Raw genomic sequence first — 22,695 nt, 5'->3', positions numbered from 1 at the left:
GTACACGATGACCGTATAGAGCGACCTACGCCCTAAAGTTATGCGGGATCCACACTCATGTTTATCTTCTATCTTTTATTTTAAACGTTGTAGAATTTAATAATAAAAATATTAACGATTATTAAAATAAGTCATAATAATGATATTTTTTGTAGAAAAAAATTGTACACATAATTCGTTAGTAAAAAAAACTTTTTTGCCGAAGTGTACAGCTGACTGCACTTTGAACCTTAAAGATTGAAAGGCCAGTGCTATTGAATGAGTAAAATACGTAAAAAACACAGCTTATTATTTGAACTATGTTGTAGGGACAATAAAATATTCGTTTTCATTAAAAACTACAATTTTTCCTTTTTTATATTAAATTTCTTCAATCATTATGGATTATGATTATTGAACTTTATATAATTATTTAATATAATTTACATATAATAATTATATTACATACCCTATCTATATTTTCCAAATTATTCTTGAAACAAATTATTTGGTGTGTAGACTGAATGTTGAAATCAGTATGGAGCAGTTGGTGTGTGTCCGTATGTCCGTGGCGATGAGTTTGATAAGCGCCCTGCTAATAGGTAGGTCAGGCTTTAGACCACCAATACGAATGTACTTTATGAACACACTAACCGTTCGGAAGTGTATGTTTCGTATAACCTATTAAGTAATGCTTTTTTTTATATCACGTTTTTTTTTATAATTGGTGATTTAATTATATGGAATTATTAAAAGGCTTTTATTTACATTAATAAAATTTATCGAAACGTGTATAATTTACAAAAATACAATTGTCAAATTCTCGTATCACGAAATGTTAAAATATTATAGATAATATTTGTAAACGTTATATTAGTCCAGTTTCCGTAAGTATTGGTTTTGTACTTTATAAGCGTTTGTTAGCGGTTTACGAGCAATAGAAATTTACGACGTAGATTAACATTGCGGATAGACTTCAGATTAAATACTATCATGATTTTCTAGCAGGTAACATTAAGGAATATAACAATCATATTAAATTTCTATCAATTCAAATAAGGCGATAATATCTTAACGAAAGTAAAAACACTCTTATTCAAATGTTAAATTTGGCTACAAAGCCTATAATATATTAAATATATATAATAATGTTAATATCAAAAGTAATTTCGTTAATAAGCAACGTCGGTTCAAGTCTGTATTTGGATGAGTGATCGACCATATTCACCAACTCATTGATTTAATTGTTATTACTTTAAAAAAAATACGTAAAGAATAAATAAGGTCCACAATATTTCTCATTTTTATATTTATTTATAGGCACTTGTTACGCTAGAAAATGACTACATTCTAATAAACGATACACGAGTAATTTATTACGAGAGCTATACGTTCTTTATAAACGATATTACAAAACATATTTCCATACAAACAATTCCACACAAGCAATATCGGCAACATAATTGAGTAGCCAGCTCTATCCATATAAAGAGTAAGCGTTATAACCGGCCATTGGCTGCCAATTTATATCCCAAACAGGAGGAGTTTAATTTCGCATCGAAGCATTTAATTTAGTTCAATGTTCGACTAGAAGCGGGTATTTAAATAGAGATGTCTAGATGAGCAGATAGCTGGAGCAGTTTGAGATGCTATCGCGTTTCCAGCCTCGTTTGCTGTGGCCAATAGACGATGCATTGGGCTGTCTGCGTTCGTTCCTTTAACTGATTTTTTTGTTTCTTTTGCTTTTACCTCAGTGTCTTCTGAAAATTTAAAAATTATTTCGAACGCATTGCTCCCACACAGCGTATAATGAGGTAGTTTTATAAACCATGTGTAGGGGAGTCATCGCTCTATTACAGTGACGATTGAAACACGTAGGAGACGTATTATATGAAAACAATTTTATACATTCCAGATCGATTGGTAAAATATTATTTTCTAAAATCGTTCGTCCTATCTTACATCGGTCACGTATGAAGTCCTTGGGTTGGAAATCGATTTAAATTTTCTATTACGGAAGCCAATATATCAATAACCAAACTATTTGGAGTCTGACGAATTTGAAGAAAAAATAACAGTCTATCCATGTTTCACTTCAAGGAATGTTCCTCTGCTCTTAAGGATAGTATTTATGGAGCATCTGGAGCGCATGCCCACATGTGCTCACAAGTTTACTCGCGACGTTTTTCTTCAAGAGACAAGACTTATTATAATGAATATTATTCTCAAGGTGGAATTAAAATAGTTACAATCACTCAAATAGTTTTATTTAAACAGTCTTATGTGTAGAATGATAATAAGCTTCTGAATAATGCAAATAACTTTCAATATCATCAAGAGAAAACCAATATTCGTACACCTCAATCAAATCCAACTAATGCGAAATCGATCGTAGCTGCAAACCAATATTAGCTGGCGGCATACCAGAAGATAGTGTCATTTTACGCTCCTCACAATCAGTGGAAAGGAAATTACTCGCGTCTCTGAGGAAACTGTAGGACGCGTGCCATAATGGATGCCAATCACCAGCAGATGGCCGACCAATCCAGCAACGCCATCTAGCGTAATGACAGTAATGCCGAACCAGTTTGCGACCTTTCAATCTAGGAATGTCAACGTGGAAAGTACAGCTAGGCCTGTACTCACTCATATGACCCCTTAACGCAATGTATTAAAGAACATTTTCCAACGGAATAATGGCAAAATGGTACCATAATGATCGCAGTCTTTGTCGAACATTTCCTGGTGTAGTTTTTTATTATACAGTTTATCGGCTGCGAGGTCCACTCAATTGTTGTTGTTGCAATGATTGCTATTTTAAACCGGCTTAATGTCAACCCGGACGATTGAGCTTGAATAGTAGGTCCAAAGGTATCGCAAACTGCTAATGAAATTCATTTTTGTTACCCAACTAAATGCTGTTGATTTTAACTCATTAAGATAATAACATAATAATTTAATTAAAAATAAATAAATGATAAAGCATTATTAAAAATGATCTGGATAAAAATAGCGTCGAAGCAACAGACGTTGCTCTAAATTTTATTGCCATCAAGATAAGATCAACAAAATATTTGTAAGGTCAAAAGTGAACCATTAAAACATTTCTAGCCAATTTTTTCTGCGAAAACTAAAATATTACTGTAATTTGAATGGGCAATAAGCACTCCGTTTATACCTCATCCTGAAATACTGACCCGTCCAACATTTCGTTGAAGACATAACACTTAACATTGGAAGAGGAAACCCGTTGAGGGTCCAAGTTTTTTGACACTAACCGTTGTTCCCAGAAGTCCAAATGTGCATAGCGTCCATTAATTTTGGTTTCTCTGACATCCTCATTCGTGTAGTTAAACAAGTGCATTTATTTTTATTGCACTTCAGCCTGATGAAGATGGTATACTCGGTAATCATCATGAACAATATACGTACGTGGAATACTTTTATATATATTTTTTTTATTTATTACGAGTAAATTTGAAGCAGATTGCATTGAAATATTATTTTCTAGACCATTCAATTTAACTAGATTTAGATCGCCGCTTTTAGATTTCATATTAACTTAGGAGATACATATAGCGTAAACACGTTTGACTGAGCGTATGATAATCCTAATACGAGAACAAGTATTCCCGTACCACTATAATTTGTCGGCCACGCGGTGACGTCTGTCGCCGGTGGGACGGGTTTATCTCGAACGCACTCATTATTCAAGCCCTATATCGGTTCTACGACTAGTTTTAACGAATATATTCATATTTATTTCAAAATGACATGTAGCATATTATATTATATCTAAATATATCTAATTTTATTGACATTTTGACATTGTTGTTTGATAATTACAAAATTTAAATTAGAATCGTAAATTTATTAATTAATTTTATATCTCGATGGTTTTATTTACTAGCCATTTGATGTTGACATCAAAGTAAATACCGTTCTTTTAAGTAGGAACTTGTATTCGAGCTCGTCACGATCACTTGCTCAGACAGCCAACTATCTCTATCTGAGTTAGGGTTTCAACCGTCGATTACATAATTAAAGCGAACAGTTTCCGATATTTAATTAAGTCGCCTTGATAACAGATGTCCTTTATGTAAATTCAGAGCTGAGACGATATATTTACTTATTTCGATACTTTAATTGAAATAAAATGTAACTGTTTTAAGGAATCTCTGAATTTCTAGCAAGCAAACTTCCATTTTTTAATTAATCACTTTCCTGTAACGTATAAATAAAAAATATATATCCATTTTTTTTAATTTCTCTTCATTTATCTGTGCTATTACACACAACGTGATCAATTTCAACTTTCATAATTCACACTAGCGATATCGTTTCGTATCGAAAGTGAAAAGCATGTGTGAAATGCAACCGAGAAACCGTAGTAGCGGCGAGATTTGCATGTCGTTGCAAAAGCACTCAGGTCTTCGCTTCATTTGGATTCAACTCTTGTTCGTAACAAGTGAGCCGCGTGTAGTCGCCGGTACTCAATTATTTCAGATTGCTGCCTGTCACGGCGAATGCAACGCAATTGATATAATAATCTCGCGATTTTATACGCGCACATAAATTATAAAACGTATCACGATTTAAATTCAGCTTGCTTTCGTGCAAATTGTGTTTTACTAGATTTATTCAAATTAGTACTACCTCTACGAACGTAAACGTAAAAGTTAATTAGGCCATAATCGTTTAAACATCTTTATTCAATGGAATTGGTTCAAATACGCCAAATATATATTTTTTTAATTTACAAAGTATTGAATGAACAATATATAACATGAAGAATACAATTAGAACCGAGATGACCCAGTGCATAGAATATGTCAATCTTCTAAAAAATATAACGGTCCAAATCCACCACTAAAATTTAACGTGATTTGTATGTATAACTCACACGTATACACAGAATGAAACCTCCATGTTGTGAATAAAACTCTGCTAGAATTTTATCCACCCATTCATCAACCCTCAGTGATTCAGCGGTGTGGAGTGAGCTCTAAAACTTGTCTTTAACGAAGCTTATTATTCGTAAACATTTAGGGGCTTGAGTAAATTTTCTGCATCGTTATGAACTAATAATTTAATTGCTAGAAATTCCCGAAGATTGTTCATTGTGATGTGTTAGTAAATCTAGATAATATAAGAATCATTTCAAATCCAATTTTACAGTCGACCGCGCACGCACCGCCGTGGGTGGTGGTCGTCTGTCTGACTTATAATATTCCATAGTAATCGATATTCCCTTACAATAAATTCCTCATGCATTTATTTGTCTTTAGATTATATCGAGAAAATAACAAATGTTATAATCTTAAAGTAAATAAAATATATTCTTAAATAATTAACATTTTTTTGTTAAATTATAAATACGTATTACTTAGATAAATTTGATAAAATAGACCTAATAAGACAGTCCTAAAAATTATTCAATTACATATAATGTAAATGTTTACAGTTAGCATATAACATGCAAACAATGCATGTATAACATTGTTTGCATGGCTGTTTTAGTGAAATAGAAAAACTGCACTAGATAGGTAAAAACCGCAGAGCATTAATAACATTATTTATTTTTATTAAAACATCAATAGAAAAAAGGCGACTCAGACGGCAATCGTACTTAGGTATGTCTCAACTGAATGATAATAAAACAATAATAATGACTATAGAATGTAACATTACTAAATCTACCTTTTATTTACCTCTTAAACCTATTAATTTAGCCAATTATTTCAACGGTACCACTTATATCTATGTCATGATCTGATTTTAATGAAATTACGACACGAAGCACCAGTCATCATTAACTTTGTCTAGTCGAGCCACCCACCGTGTGTAATGATAGCAATGGTGAGCAATCCAAATAATTTATAATAGCAACTAGTGTAATATCGTTCAGCTGAACTTCTCTGATTGCCGAGTGTCAGCGAATGACTGTCATTTCGCGTTTCCGAGAGCTCGGTCTGTTGTGATGTTGCAGATCATTGTGTGGCCCTAAGTGAAAGGAATTGTTTTTTTCTTGATTTTTTCTTCCTCTATAATATTTAATAATCTGTTGTACTTTTTATGATTTTCATATAAATAAAAGTAAAAACTTTTTGCTCGGTAACCTACATAAGGAAGTACTTTATATTTTGCTTTGTATGTGTTTTTAATGTTAGTGCGGATTGTAATGTATTGCGGCTTTAGATATGTTTATAGTATAAACTATATGATAGATTAATGTTATAATTTATGCTTAAGCACTAAATATGAACGCTATATGTTTATTTTATTTTATTATATATACAATTAAAATGCCGAAATAAACATATACTTGTATTGTCCCACAAAAAAAGAAGATTTTTTTAATGTAATAAAAAAAAATGCAACGACTGAATAAATCCATAAAGCTCTTAAAAGATTAAATAAATTGATGGTTTTATAGATATAGTGCAGGTATATAAAAAACGGTCGTAAAACATAACTAAGTAGATAATAATACTAACATGTTTATATAATTTAATATTTATGAGTTGAAATATTATGATTAATATAAACAATATAAAAATACTAGAGATTTATTTATAAATTTCTCCTTTAAAGATGTTATTTTATCACGTGTATTCATTAAGGTTCGTGCAAAATTGAATCTAAAGACATCGATGCTAATAATTGTGCAAAAAGCAAGGCTAAACGACTAACTTTGTTTTCTTTCTTAATTTTTAACGACTTCAAAAAAGATAGCCAATAGTAAAAAAAATACTAAAATATTTGGTGGCCCCATATGTTTTCCTTGACATACGAATATGAATACATACATTGTTATACCTCTCGTATATGCTTTCATATGCGTTAAGTAAAACGCTGTAATTTTGACAATACAAACAGACACTTCAATTTTATGCATTTATATAGATTACTTGGTTCTAAATTACGAACTCTAATGCCGTTTAATTTTATCACTCTACCTACACTTAAAAAATAACGTTAACTAATAACGTAACTTAAATAGGTAATCGCACTGAACTTTGATTATATTACGATAAAACAGTTTTCTCGGCCCACACTATTGCCTGCTTTTAAGCCTACACTAAAAATAAAAATAAAAAACTCGAACCGTGTTATTTACAAGAGTGTATTACTTAAAAGAGTGAAAAATCATTCAATCGAGTTTTTACTAAAAAATTGTTTGTAGGTATCTAAAATAAAATTTTAATCTTTTTTTTTTTTAAATCCCAGTAATAATACACAATAACCAAGTATATCAATTTCGTCAAAGGGTTTTATCATTTCGAGATTTTGTTGTTTTGTCATAGCGACTGTATAAAAACGATTTATGAACAGACCCCATGAAAATAATCTCGGATATCCCTGAGGACTGGAATTTTGACATCTGATTAACTTAACTTTGTTCAGACATTATGCTATTAAAATTTAAAATACATATGAATCGAAGTGATTTTGATTTGTTTTCATATACTATATATAAACTGTAACAATTGTACAGTGAATGTGTAAGATGAGCTACAGCGACCTTAGCAGGCAATAAAACGTGCCGTTATAGGTTGCAGCCGGCCACGTTTATTGGGGCCTAATCTAACATCGGCGCGTGCGCAGCCCGCCGGCGATGAGGCACCGCCGTCCTTCCAGCGTACCTTAACAAACAGATACAATTGTTAAAATAAACTTATTTACAGTAAAAAGCTTAAAATCTTTTAATATATAAACAAATTATCTATATATAGATCGAGTTGTTTTTTTTTTTTTTTATTTCAATATTAAAAATAATTATACGTTAGCAACATTAATTCGTGAATATTAGTGTCGATTTTTTGATTGATCCAAATTTAGAAATTAATATATAGACAATTTTTTTATTCTTTAAAATATCATCTTCATTAAAGATAGATATATTTAAAACTTATAAATATTGAAATAATTCGAAAGTGTAGTAGTATACTTATATGTAAATATAACCTCTATATTAATTGATCGTAATATGTCAATATGATGGTAACTATTAAAAATATTAAAGAATTTCACATTGTTTATGTATTTTTTCCGTCAAGTTTAATGTAACGGCTAAAAATATAGCCGGCTAATGACTCACCGGCTCCGGCTAATGGATAGCTTTCTAACCCCCTGGCCATGCCACTTGATAATTTATTACCTAGGCTTCCGATGATAATAAATAATCCAGTGTCTCCTACATTAATATTTTTAATTTTCTAACTTAATTTACACTCGAAGGAAATTAACTGTAAACTTGCTGGTCATTATATGCAAAAACTTTCATCGATTCTCGTGTTTTTGCTTATTTAGCATACCCGACTTCACATCCTATACGTAATCATTTTATCAATCAATCAATCAATTAGTATATCTACCGACGAATACACATCAACGCAACGATGAATGTTTCATTTAATTTTAATTTATATTTAATTGCATTAAAAAAAAATTGCATTTCCGTGGTGCACTAGCGGATACATGTCTTAATCGAAAACGCTTTTGCGTGTGTTTATCGTTGTTTAGTTAGTTTAGCTGCGTGTGTTTAGTCTTTTGAGTAGACAACTAGTTACCACGTTTGTTTCCACAAACCCGCATTGTACCAGCGTTGTGGAAAAAGGTCCAATCTTTTCGTCTTCAGATGGGAGTAGTCTTTAACCCAAGTGTAGAATGGGTAGGAAGTCGAATTTAACTTACTTTTGATCTTCCTATCAATTTCAAACCTTTTATAATTAAGTCTTTAATTGCTACTTAACAAACCCTCAAGTTGCTACTCGTTCAATTAAAGATTTTGATTGTTAGTAAAACTTGACAATTTACATTACATTGACAAAAATATTTAAAAAAGAAAAACATTTTATAAAGTTTCACATTGAATTATTATTAAATATAAAATAATAGTAATGTTGAAAGTAATTAATTACGTTGTTAAACTCACCATTCAACTCTCAGTGTTATTGTGATATTTATAAAATTCCTAACAATTTTGTAAGAAATGTATGATACGCAATTTCTTACTTTGTCGAATGAAAACAAATAATTTACACCTTATTAGTTAATAACGATAGCACGAAAAGCCTCCTTCAATTACCAATCAGGAGAAAGTAAGACAGGCTTTCCATTCACGTCCGACAAACGTAATTTAACGGGTAGATTTGTGGCTCGAATAAAGTCATTACACTATCAAACATCGTGAAACCTCGCGGTGTCATTAAATAATCATTTTCCTCGCGTATGTACTCGACGGTTTATTAAAGTCCGTGCATTCATTCATTGATGGTATCCAACTTGATGCAATTGGCTAAAATTATTGTGTAAAAAAAATATATTTGACAATAAAATTTCTCATAATAATAATAGTTTTAGTGTTGACATTCTAATGATATTCCAATAGTATTCCTCGTAATGAGATTACATTTACATTCAAATTTTAGTATGAAACCGTTATTTATTGAGCTATATTTTCACATTATTTGTTAAATAAATAAATTAGCTAATTTATCCTCCTACTCGTCCAAAGAATTTAAATGTATTGCAATAAATTTTGACACTATCGAGAATAAAGAGCAATGTAAGATAGCACAAGTTTATGGGCGACACATCGAGTCCTATACAAATAAATCGATTACTCTAAAAACTCGATCGACAACAAAAAAAGGTTGCAACAATAAACTAAGGAATAAATAATTCGAGATCTAGTTCGTCTGGTACGTACGCGTAGGCGAAACGTGGGCCGGACTCGAACCCGATATAATACGATGAATAATAATTCATCGTAGGAGTCGAGCGGACCCGAAAATAGACGAAAGGTCAATCGGGTCTAAATGTCAAATGGAAGTATGCGAGGTCGCTCTGTCTCTGCCCTACGGCGGCTAATTGTAGATCAATGCGTACCACAGATAAACAATCACCAAATTATAGCCTGTTACGGTTTTGGCGCGCTGTAGGCTGTTGGCGGGATATAGTGTGACCGCACACAAGGAACAAGTTTATTTTCTTGTAATGTAATTTAACATAGGCCTCTATTAGCATAAACATTCTATGAAACAATAGATACCATTGACATATAGTGCATAGTACAAGTACATATATCTATGACAAATACTAATGTTTATTGCTGTTCAATCTGGACGACAGGATGTTTATACGTATTACGTTAATTGAAGTTTACTCGATTAATTATATAGTAGATGACTATATTCTTTCATTACTTTTAAGACCTTCATTCGAACTCGTAGAGTTTATAATTTATCGACTATGTATACAATTAATGCCTTTCTTAATTTAATGTGTTCTCGTAAATTTCGTCCGTGTATTGAAACTTTGTTATTATTATATTGTTGGCATTATGGTATCGTACCTTTAACATAAGGATGAAGGTGGCACTACCTACTCATACCGGGTTATTCTTTACAACATATTTAAACAGGTTAATCGTGGTTATTTTAAATTAAAAATAAATAAAGCCAATCTTCAAGTTAGAAACAAATATCTTTATAAATGGCCGTGTCTCAACTTACATACAGACACATGCCAATAATACAATTATGTCGTCACCACGAGTCGAAAGTTAGATAATGGCATCATCACGCAGACTTCAAGCAGAACAAATGGCTGACAACATCACTCGCTTCTATTAGCTTTATTTTGTAATATATGAAATATTTAAAAACTATCATAGTACCGAATTGGTTTATTTTGACCCAATTTATTGTAACGAGTTGAAAATAATATAAAAAATCTTTTTTTTTTTAATTTAATATTTTATAGTATATTAAGAGACAAAAGACATATCTCAGGATGCAATATAAAGACAGGTGCATACGCAACGTTAAAGGGAGTACAAGTTACAAGTCTAGTGAACTGAGCGTACGACACGTCGTTGTAACGGCGAAATCAGTTTTGTTTTCTTGCTTCTGTTTTGATATTGCAGACATTTTATTTATATTTCATTTGTTCAGTTGTAGACTTGATATTGTAACATTTTGTACTCGTTTACTTTTTTAATAAAATTTTTCCTTTTCTTTCAAGTTTCATACGTAATTAAATAGTTTTGTAGACACAAAATATATATGTATAATTTACTAATTTAAGGAACCCAATAAAATTAAATGGTTCTCAAATGAAAAGTTTAAATGATTACCTTATAAAGTGCAAATAAAGAAGTATATTCACAATCACGTTGAACCGAGATAGTTACATAAAGACTTAGAAACGACGACCTCAAATGTAACAACAGCTACAAATGTCCAAAAAATTACAAAAAAAGCAATCAACCGCGTTCCAGCGATAATGACCGCGGGCGGTTCGGTTCCGAAAAAGAATTCGATATAGCAGATATGAAAGGGGCTATTCACAAAGCGGCAGCTTGTATCGTATAAAGATAATCTATTTTATGTAACCTCACGACCTCAGTCGATCGACATAACAATATAATTAAAGTGAGATCTCGGCTGCGATGCTTAGTTGGCCTACTCGATTCCGTTTACTGGCCGGATGTCGACCGGTCGCTTTAAAAGGAAATGCTCATGATTGTGGCCCCACGTGTAATAGGTTTCATTATTTGCCCGCCGCGGCGCTTGTGTGTTTTGTCCGTTGATTTTAAATTGATCAACGTCGCATTGCGGTGGGTTTTGATCTCGTTATGATTACTTAAATCGTCATGTACTCCGATTGTCGATCGTAACCGCAATTGCTTGATTTCGATTAATAACTATGGTTACGTATGTAAACATTGTTATTACGATCGAGTACGTGATATAAATATTATCGCTATTTTGCTCAAGCTTATTGACTTCTTATCCGTGTCTAAATTAGCCTTGATTCAATTAATATATATTTTTTTCTTATTAATTTATCAATCAACACAGATTAAAAATACGTACGTATTGCCTAATCAATTCAGGTTTAGCTATTTCATCTCTTTTATATTTTTCATAATGTCGAATTTTGTTCTTGAATAAATCTTGTTATAATCCTAAAATAGTAATCTAGCTTCACCGTAATTTGAAATTGTAAAACGATACAATTATCAGCGTTCTACAATCAAACTGGCCGGCTACACCTCATTTACCGTCTGCGACACTACAAAGAGTCCAATGTGGCGATACCATCAGTTCACCAACCCAGTGATAGAAATCCCACTATGGAACCTTATGTTGCAGGCAATAGAATTCAAAATTCTATTAACGAAGTCCAGTAGTGGGAGGATCGACCAGATTTACTGACTGTTTCACCCCTAAAAGGTGATTCGTAATATTTCCTCGCTGTCAAGTCGGAGAACCTAGATTTTAACGACTATTGCCAGATCATATAGTGGTTACAGATTGTTTAAGATAAGAAATATGAACGATAATAGTCGTACTTTCACGAGTTTAGCCACCGTTTCATAGACTGACTACACAACGAACGATTTCTCGATACAAAACGATATGTTAATATAAATTGTTCCTAATTTGAATTTGCATTTGAATAATTCAAAAATAAGAGAAAAAGTTTGCGAAACAGTTCAAATCCTTTATTATGTGTTCGATTTCTATGTCTCATATATATTATTTATATATAAAGCAGATGGAACTGTTTTAAAAAAAAATAAACCTCAATTCACATGCAATGCTATTCTGCAAGAACACTGTCTATTAAACTGTTGTCCATACATATACGATAAATATTCTCTAAGAATATGCTTCGTATATCTGAAATGTTGAAAATCGACTTATGCTATTCTGATGCTCTACGTATAATTTAAATGGTATAAAATAATTATTCAAGTCTCATGTCAATTTCTGACCGACGGTGAGTTTCGTGTTTATTCTTACAGAATAGCGCTACTGTAAACAAATTGCATTTAAATAATAAGCCGTCAAATGTACAAACAAGGTTAGTTTTCATAACACAATGTAACCGATGTACCATCGTGAGAATAACTCAGAAACATCTTATGCATATTCAGCATGTGTAAACAAATGTAAGAACAAACAAATGCGCTAGATATCCCTTTAGAGTCGCGATGAAGCACAGCCTATCGCTGTTAGGGCGACCAAACGCTCACAAGAGATTTAGACTTAAACTTACCTTTTTTTTTTTTGTCGCTGGAAAAACGCTTTACGCGCTTCCCCCACGTGATGGAAGGTGGGGGGGGGACTCCCCGGAGTCCTGGTCGCCGAGTGCGCCCAGGTACGCCGGGTTTACCCACTAAAAACCAGCGGTACCCTCTCCGTCTTTCGGCGGGCGCCACGGGATCGCTTGCGCATGCTACCGTGAAGACTTAAACTTACCTAACTCAACTATAAAAATATATATATGTTGCGATGTGAACAATTCTAAATAAGATTCATTTAAATATTAAAATTATACATGATTTTAATATATTGTTGCATGATTTATAAGTAAATACGGACGGATGATTTCTATATTTTTTAAATATATAATGATCAATAATTGTGCAATGCTAAACAATAATTCTAAATATTATGATTTTTATCTCATAATAAATGTTAAAGATTTGGTTCCACCCACAGTGTTTGGTTCTTAATCCTGCTCAAACGACTGGACAAGTTTTCGCAAAATTTAATCTATCATTTTCTATGTCATGGAACAGAATATATATATTTTATGTTAATAATATAATAATAAAATCAAAGTTGTATTTTTAATTTCCTCCTGACGAAGCGGACGTCCTTTTTAACGGTTTTATTTTGTAATTAGACTTTAATAAAAAAATGTACGTAATATTTTGATACAAATAAACAAAATTAAGTTCGTGGTTACCAACAAAATATTTCATTCATAAATTTGTCCCAACCGATAAGACCTGAAAACCCTCGTTATCATTATGGTCACCTTAGAAGCGTATCCGCGTACCGACCTTATAAGGTCTATGAATTCTGCCACCGCGCTACTTATCGGATGAAAGCGGTCTCTAATAACCCGAGTTATAATGCAATCTATACCCCCGGCTAATTTATTGTCTTACTTAACTTATGCTCTTAATAAAGATAAACACTTTATCTAAATCTGCGAATAAATTCTCTGATAGTGTTCCTGCTCACTGTTCGGTGTAGGACGGTGCTATTGTTCGAGGTAGTTCAATCTGATAGCTACGGAATAATTTCGATAAGCTTCGTACTGACAAATGCCCTTGTGCACCGTTAACGATATATACGCCTCACCATAACAGTCTTAAAATATACTAAGATGCTATTAAACTATGTAATCGGTTAGATATAAAACCTTTTTTTATTTACATTACTATAAAGATTGCGGACGACAATGTTGTTTTAATATAGTATCTAGATACTAGTGAAATTATGGCTCCCGCTGTGTTAAGGCTATCTCCTTTATGGAAGTAAAGGATTTCGTACTTAACCCACGACTGTCTGTTCATTGCTGGATATCGGCCTTACGTTGTAGAATTACGCTCAAAAGATTTTTAAATTTCGAACAATTCCGCTGCGAGTTCAAGTGATGAATCAAGTAGATGTCGCTCTGAAATAATATCAAAGGCTACTGTGATTAGTGCTGTTATATATCGATATAAGTATAGCCTTGATTTTCCATTTGGAGTCTGATACAAACTAAAGTACAAATATGTAGTTCATTACAATACACCTTTAGAAAAAAATGTGTAACTTGATTACATATCCAGGCACAATACCTACTTGAATATTTTAAAATTTAATTAAAATCAAAATGTTACAAATATAACTTCCGTGATAAAAGTCAGCGCCACACTCCCGTAGCTACGATTCGAATTCAACGAAGACTGTTTACTAAATCGCTATAAGTGTTAGCCTACCCCCTCAGTGTAGTACATTCGCTCACTAATGGGAATATCGGATCTCTGAGGTAGAACACTGTCTTACAAGTTTCCTAGACAGCGCCTATAAACTATAAAGCGTTTGTGCGGTGCGTATGTGCGTAAATGGTAAATTACTCATTCGGCTTAGCCAATCTCGTTGAAATAGGTTTCTATACTGATAAACAAAGCTTTGTTCTATTTCATGTAAGAATGCGGTAATGAATGGAGCTGCTAAATAGGAATTATTTATTTAACATAAGGCTGTAATTGTATGAGATTTGAAAGAAAGATAGTAGTTGTTAAGCAACATCTGCTTGTAAACATTAGCAGTGCGAGGGGTTGGGGAGAGTGGGGGGTGACGATAACTGAGCCACCTTGTGACCCAAAATACTTTAATGCGCACTTAATTACACAGTTCCGTGCACGTAATAAACACATGAATTTTCGCTTCGAATAGTTTAATGACAGACTTTTTCTTTAAATTTTATAACTTTCACAGTAATAAAATGTAAATAAACAGTCTGTCCGCGAAGTCGTGCCGTAAATTCATTTTATAACCTAAAAAGTAACAAAGTGTGATTGGAGCGAGGAGAGATAGAGGAAATATGGCAAAGTTGAGGCATGATAATGATCGTTCGTGCGGCGTGATATCAAGTGTCTGCGCGGGCGCACTTTCCTCGACTTGCGAGGCCGCGGCACGCGACCGCTACTCCATCACGACTAGTGCGGGAATTATTGTGTTTATTATTATTATATCGATTATAATATTATAAAGATGATACTAACGAGGTTTTTTTTTTTAAATTAACATAATTTATATAATTATTATAGTATAATAAATTAACTCAAAAGCAATTAAATATGCTTTAATTAATTAAATCTTCAAAATGAATTAAGTATTTAGCTGAATAAAAAACGATATAAAACATTGTTGTTATTTTTTCGATTAAAAAATATATTACATCTATACAAGTGTTATAAATAATTCACTTTTTAAAAAATATATACATACATATGTATATAGTAAACGATATTCAAAAGTAACGAAAACTGACTATAACGGGCATTTATCGTTAATGTTCTAGGTCGACATAGCACAGCACGTCACTACGTTGAGTTGCAAGCAGCATGGCACGAGCCGCGATAGAATCAGATGATGATACGTAGATTGTTTTCCGATTCAAACTTGGCTACAACTTTACTTATTTATTTTATATCGATAGATCGTTTATCGATATTTCGATTTGACTTGCTCGATAGCGACGTGTCTTTAGAGTTACTCTTTGCGTTTAACTAATGTGTTGCATTGCACATCACTACGTTGAGTTAAGCGACGTGGCACGAGCCGCGATACTATCGTACGATGATATACGCGTTGATTGTTCGGCCCGCGCCGCTGCACTCCTGCTGCCTACAATGTATTCGATATATAATCTATACTAATATTATAAATGCGAAAGTAACTCTGTCTGTTTGTCTGTTCACGGCCAGACCCACTGAACCGATTTTGATGAAATTTGATATGAAGTAAACTCGAACTCCAATGAAGGACATAGACTTTTTATGCCTATCATCTGATGACCGACCTCTAAAACGCGAGCGAAGCCGCGGGCTGCGATTAGTATTAGTATACAATTTAATTTATCATCGTTATATCACTGATCTCTAAGGGTTAATATTACAAACAGCCTTAGTTTCAAATGTTCTCACTGTCACGAATATTTTTTTTTTTCTATTGTAGAAGCATTATACTTACTTATTTATTGTAAAAACCTACCAGCGGTTCGTAACAGTTCTCTTCTGTTTCATTATGTAAGCGTTAACAAATTTCAATACGATCAACAAAATAGCCACGTACAATACATTGATCTTTCACTATCTTAAACCCTTAACCTCAGGTTTCTATTACGTACCTACTTTCTCTTCGCCTTGCTTCAGCTATAATCTTCTTAGTAAATAAAAATTAATGTTCGAGGGTTTGCCCTTTCTGCATTCCTAAAATATTGATTCGATTGTGATGTAACTATAGCGAGGTGTACTGCATACGACAGCGAAGGACCTCACCCTAATAAAAAAAATCAAGATTTGTCTTTTGTACGATTGTCCTTTAATATGAAATATGTAGATCCTTATTCTAGTCGTACGAATCCAAAAGATATCTCTATTTAAATATAAATGATTTTATTATATTTTAATTCAAAAGTAGTTTCCACATCATTATGGTACCTTCACACTTGGGTTCAATTATTCTTCGTCCGTTATCATTTAATTAAAATTTAAATTATATTCCATAAGGCTTATTAAAAGCACAGTAACGTTTAAACTGATCAGAGGTACGACTACAAAACATTCACCTCTCCGCAAAGCGTTAACTATAACTGTGAGGCGTCAGTAATAAAATATAGCAATTGTACAGCCTACGGGCAGAAAAGCGTTATTTATTTAACTAACGGTGTTTAAACTCAATGTTATGTGGGGGGGAGGCTTTACGCACTTCAAATATAGGCTTGTGCTGAACTTTTAGTCTTTTTTTTTTTAAACCAGTTTTATAATGTATGTTATAATGTATGTTCATATGAATAATGTTACTTTTATTAATGTACTTACTCTTAAATATATATATACCTACTTATATATTTTGTATCTCACAAAAGTAGGTAATTAGTCCTGTAGTATAGGAATAGAAATACGAATATAAAAACAGACGCAAGTAACACAGAATCTTCTTCCTTTAGAAGTCAGTTAAACGACGTGTGATTAATGTACACCTTAAGCCATATCGAAAGTTTTACCAAAGCTGAGACTACAATTTCGTACTCATAATTCATTATACTAAAAACGCAATATTATTCTATTAAATATCTACCTTTTATTTTAATACAATGAAGTAGATTAAACAATGTCGTCACGATCACAATCAATAGATGAGTCAAATTCTATCACGAAATATTCGTTGAAATGTAACTTTTAACTCATTCATTATTTTCATTAACAGATGAATGAATTTATTACAAACTGATTGCCGACGTTGTCTAGCGCAATAATGCTCTCGATTTAAATAGAATGCTATTGGTATATGATCAATCGTACTTTTCAAGTGAATTAAATAAAAAAATATCCTTTAATCTTTCACTGTAATAAAACCTCTTTGGAAATAAGGTAGTCGATACTGCAGATGTAACTGCACGATTTAAGTCCTTTTGTATCTAAGCACTTAATCGAAGCGTATATCAAAAGACATCTTAATACAAGCACCGTGTACCGAGTCGCGATGCAAGCTAACTAAGCAATTAACTGTAGATATTAAACAATCTGACCTCTAGTTTAATTTGAACCCGAATCTCAATTTGCTGTTAAATGAAATATTCACAGCCATCATGAATAATGAAATAGGATTCTATGTTGTTGCCGCAATAAACTGGACGTCGTTTCTGCTTCGTTTTCCTAATGTTTGTTTTATATCAAAAATTCTATATGAATAAATTTAACGGTTTTTTAAATAGAATAAGTACATACTCTATGCTCTAATACTTTTTTTTTTTTTGGTATGAAATGTCCGTCCCCGATTCGTGTTTAAGATATTTATGCCGAATTTTAACTAAATCAGCTTAGCCCTATAATCTTCAAAATACTCAAATAAATGATTTTCTTATCGTTAATCTAAAAAAAATGTACGATATCTTAATAAAACAATATTATATTAACAGGACATATTCCATACTTCACAGGTTATGGTGCAAAATGAATCTTATTTTTTCGAGATGAATTATAAACACAAATTGAGCACATGAAAATTCAGTAGTGCTTTATAAATATATGTCGGCGGAAAATCAGGTATTTAAGAAAAACACGTGCCCGGAAATTATTGTTTTAATTATTTTTATTAATTGAAAACCGTTTAATCATTAAATTAAAAAAAAATTGTTGAATTTTGAGATGTTAAATTGGTTTGAAATATTTCAAATTTTAATACAATAATTTCCGGGCACGTGTTTTTCTTAAATACGTGATTTTCCGCCGACATATACAATTCTATTAACTAACTAATTGTCTACTATTGTCAGCTTAGCTCCCTTCTATATATGACTGGTAATAGAGACTTTGTGTTGTATTTCAAATGATCGCCTAAGGAAGGGATATGATATATTTATCATTGTCAATTTCTAATCAACATTAAAATCCAAACAACTTACGTTCAATTGCTTTTAATAATAACAAACCGCTTTAAAATGACCCATCGAAACATTGTTATTAAAACCACAGTAAAGATAACTTGGAGGTCAAAGTAAATTACTTCAATGCGCACATCCACGGCTGGGCGGATTCGGAATGTACGTTCGGGCGCATTCGTCGCCTCTCGGCTGTATAAATCCCGCCCACCTGCGCGGGCGCTTATCGCTATCTTTATCACACTCACGACTTTCCCTCAGTGTGTCTCGGACTTTCGCGTTGTGCGCACGCCACACCCACTGACCGGCGTCAGGCTATTTTCCAATTATGTGGGAGCTTTTTGCGACTACTCCATGCCCAAGATAAGCTTTCTATTTTAATAAATGACGCTGCCCGGGTCACGGTAACAAATTCTTGTTAGTTATAGGTATAGGTACATAATTTTCGAAACATTTTAATTGTTTATTCCGAACCTCCTTCGACAGCATTTTTTTTTATAAATTAATGACGTATATCACCAAACTCATAAACTTATCAAACCTTTCTTAAAGTATAAATATAAATGTCGATAGCGATAATCTATGAAAGTGTTTTTTAAGAACTACCTTATACGGTATTAAATCTTTAAACAATTTATTTTATTTATTATACAGAAAATATAAACAACATCTTTTAACTTAAAATTACATATCGTCGAATGTGCTGTATATTTCATAGCATAAATTTCGTCTAAACCTAGCCTGGGCCTATCTAAGGTAGAACTTACATAGATACCTCCGCCTATTTTATTTTATGTAAGCGAAGCAAAAAATATATCGAATTAACATTTATATTACTAAACTATTTGTACTGTTGGAAGTATAGCTTTATTTGTAACCATTATGTAATCAAAAACATGATTAGATATATACCTATCGCGATATTTAAAAAAGGAACGCAAGTGAGAACAGAAAGAAAAAACTGAAGGTGCAGTTTTTCTCTAATATCCTTGAAAATGGGAACGAATTTACAACTATTACACGCACAACTATTTCAATATTAAATAAAGTAATACCGTGAATCGGCACATTCTAAAACAAGTACTTCGTAGGTAGGTAATTACATTTAATAGCTTATCAACATCAATCGGTAGCAGCATATACCGAGATACCGAAAAAATTTAATGGAACCGCAAGTAAAAGTTAGAAAGCGCCGACAAAATGAAAAAACGACAATTGTTATAAAAAAACAGGCTCCACGTCCCGTGACCTCTTGCCTTTTAAAAAAAGATGACGAGATGAGAAATAGCGACCATCTCGGATATAATTATCGAAAGAGCGTAGAGCCGCCAACCGTCAGCTCTTAAATATAAGCCAGTCCGTTCATGATTTAAACTTAATAGCAATCTTTATAGTAATGCATCTAATAGGGATGTGCCCGAAAAGCGGTTATTATCGATATCGATAGATGACATTGTAATTGTTACCCTGCATTCGGCGCATAAACTGTAATAAGAAATTATTACACGTAAGTCAATAATGTCTAACATTATAATTAGGTATCCATATTTGCCACGTACATAACTGTAAGTTTATTATTGATAAAACATTTTGTACTTCGCATCAACAGAGAATTATACATTAATGTAAAATGCAAATAGAAAACTCAGGAGTAAGAGCCAAAGATTATATTTATTAATATTTATCGTCTATCGTGCAATTTTAAAGCCGCCCACCACGCACCTGCCAGTAAACGAGCTCGTAGTTCCTAGAGCGTCGTAAATTATCATGTGGCGCATCACTAGCCGGGAGCAAAGGTTCCACAGAGGGCGCAGGCATCAATTTGCGCGGTAGCCGCCGCGGGCGCCGCGCCGCCCCTGTCATTACCCTGCCCTCTCCCCTGCCGCACCCCTGCTCCACTCCCGACCTCCAGGGGAACATACTTTAACCTTTTTTGCTCCCTCACAACCTGTTCGCGGGATGCGGCTGCTGTGCCTTCACGGGCGCAATTTAAACATCGGTTCATGGCCACGGGCGATACAGCCTGCGTATAGCCTGCTAACTATACGGCCTTCGTAAGTGCAGTGCTGCCTCCATGTGTTTTAACTTATTGCTAGCCGTTAGGGATGGAAATTACCGAGTGTAGCAATTATTTACTGCGGTACTACAAGGTGACGTTTGACTTTTTTATTACCCTATAGCACAACAATATAACGGAGGCCGTTACGCTCGTCAGGATATAAATCATTATAGTCAATTTATTTCAAACAAAAACTTAGTACAGTACAATTTTCAGACGTTAAAATTTAAATTATTTTCGTCAGGTTTTAATTTAATAATAATTAATATAATTTCAAATATTAACATCACATATATAAAAAGAATACCTAACATTCGTTTCTTTCATACAAAAAAGTCTTTGACTAAGGTCTTTCCTGAAACCAGCAATTTGATCTCCAATTAAAGCAATTTTCTCCGATATCATTCCAGTTCGTTTAGTTGAGCGCAGGTCACTTTTGACCCCGGGGCACGGGCATTAGAGACCCGAAACGATTTAAAATCTCCTAACCCCTATTAAACTTAAATATGCCCTTAAACCTAATTCGTACCATCCCGCCAAAGTTATACCGGACATGACTTATTGACCGTTCTAAATAGCTTTAAGACTTGGCTTTATTAGTAGATAGACGTCCATTTACAAAAAATAAATGTACGGATTCGACATTAAAACTAACGTGAAAGGAGCAACATGACTCCTGCAAATTGACCTGTCCTTCAACGCGAGCGGCGGGCGCCGGAGCGCTGTCGTAGCCGCTAAATAATTCCGTTCCCATGAGCTAGCTACTAGCTATCTCACTTTAATTATTCATAGGCTTTTTTGTACGCCATCGCTTTTTACCGCTCGACGGCTGCCCGCTTATTTTCTCGAAGCTATATAAAATTAAAAAATAAAAATAATCGAGCTCCGGCGCAATTTAAAAAAGGAATACGTCGGATGACACGGATCGAACTCCGGGCAAATGTCGCGCGGTAAAAAGTGGTCGAGCGTGAAGATGTTCGGAGGGCGTACGGGCGATGCGGGGGAGGGGTGCAGGACGTCACGTAGGCGGCTCGCTTTTTGTCAACGTTCCCGCGGAGATGACAGGTCGCTGGACGCTGCGCCCGCGACCTGCGAGATCGGTATCGAATCGTTTTGATACTTGCGATTCACATCGCCCGCTTAGTCTCACTAGTGACTGCTCACGATGAAATCATTTATTATCTTTCGTAACGCAAACAAGCGATAAATTATGACACCCTATATTAAAACAAAATTGTTACATATTAAACTTAGAAAATATTTTCTCGAAAACATTTTAGTATTAATATCATAAATTACTGAAAACGACGACGCTTTTTAAAATTAAGTAGAAACGTAAAGTTTATTTCAATTAATAATAATTGACAATGGCACCGTTGAATAAAATAATTTTAGACGATTATCATGTGAAATAAATGTAGGGCTACCACATATTAGCTGAACATACGTAGAAATTAAAAATGGTTCTGTATAATAGCTAGTTTCAAGAGTCGTCGATCGCGCTGTAGCTCCTGCGTGACACGACGACAGGTGCACTGGCTTCAACCGGTCACTAATAAACTCTTAAACTCCGTAGAGCTTCCCACAACCTGCCGAACGAACTTAGACTTTTTTATTGACGACCATTTGCTTTGCAAATTACTGTACGAAAATATCTTTCAGGTTGGAAGATATTTTTTGTTAAATAA

General features: G+C 33.4%; 1 protein-coding gene across 4 annotated transcripts in view; it reads left to right on the top strand.

The window, feature by feature from the left end:
- The window catches only part of LOC113403479 (ataxin-2), a 231,225-nt gene that overhangs the window by 205,513 nt on the left and 3,017 nt on the right, over nucleotides 1-22,695 (top strand). The gene's annotated exons all lie outside the window — the stretch shown is intronic.

The sequence above is a fragment of the Vanessa tameamea genome, chromosome 13 (assembly GCF_037043105.1).
Source record: "Vanessa tameamea isolate UH-Manoa-2023 chromosome 13, ilVanTame1 primary haplotype, whole genome shotgun sequence".
Classification (NCBI taxonomy): Eukaryota; Metazoa; Arthropoda; class Insecta; order Lepidoptera; family Nymphalidae; genus Vanessa; species Vanessa tameamea.
The sequence above is the reverse complement of the archived record's forward strand: the minus strand, read 5'-3'. Positions and strand labels throughout refer to the sequence as shown.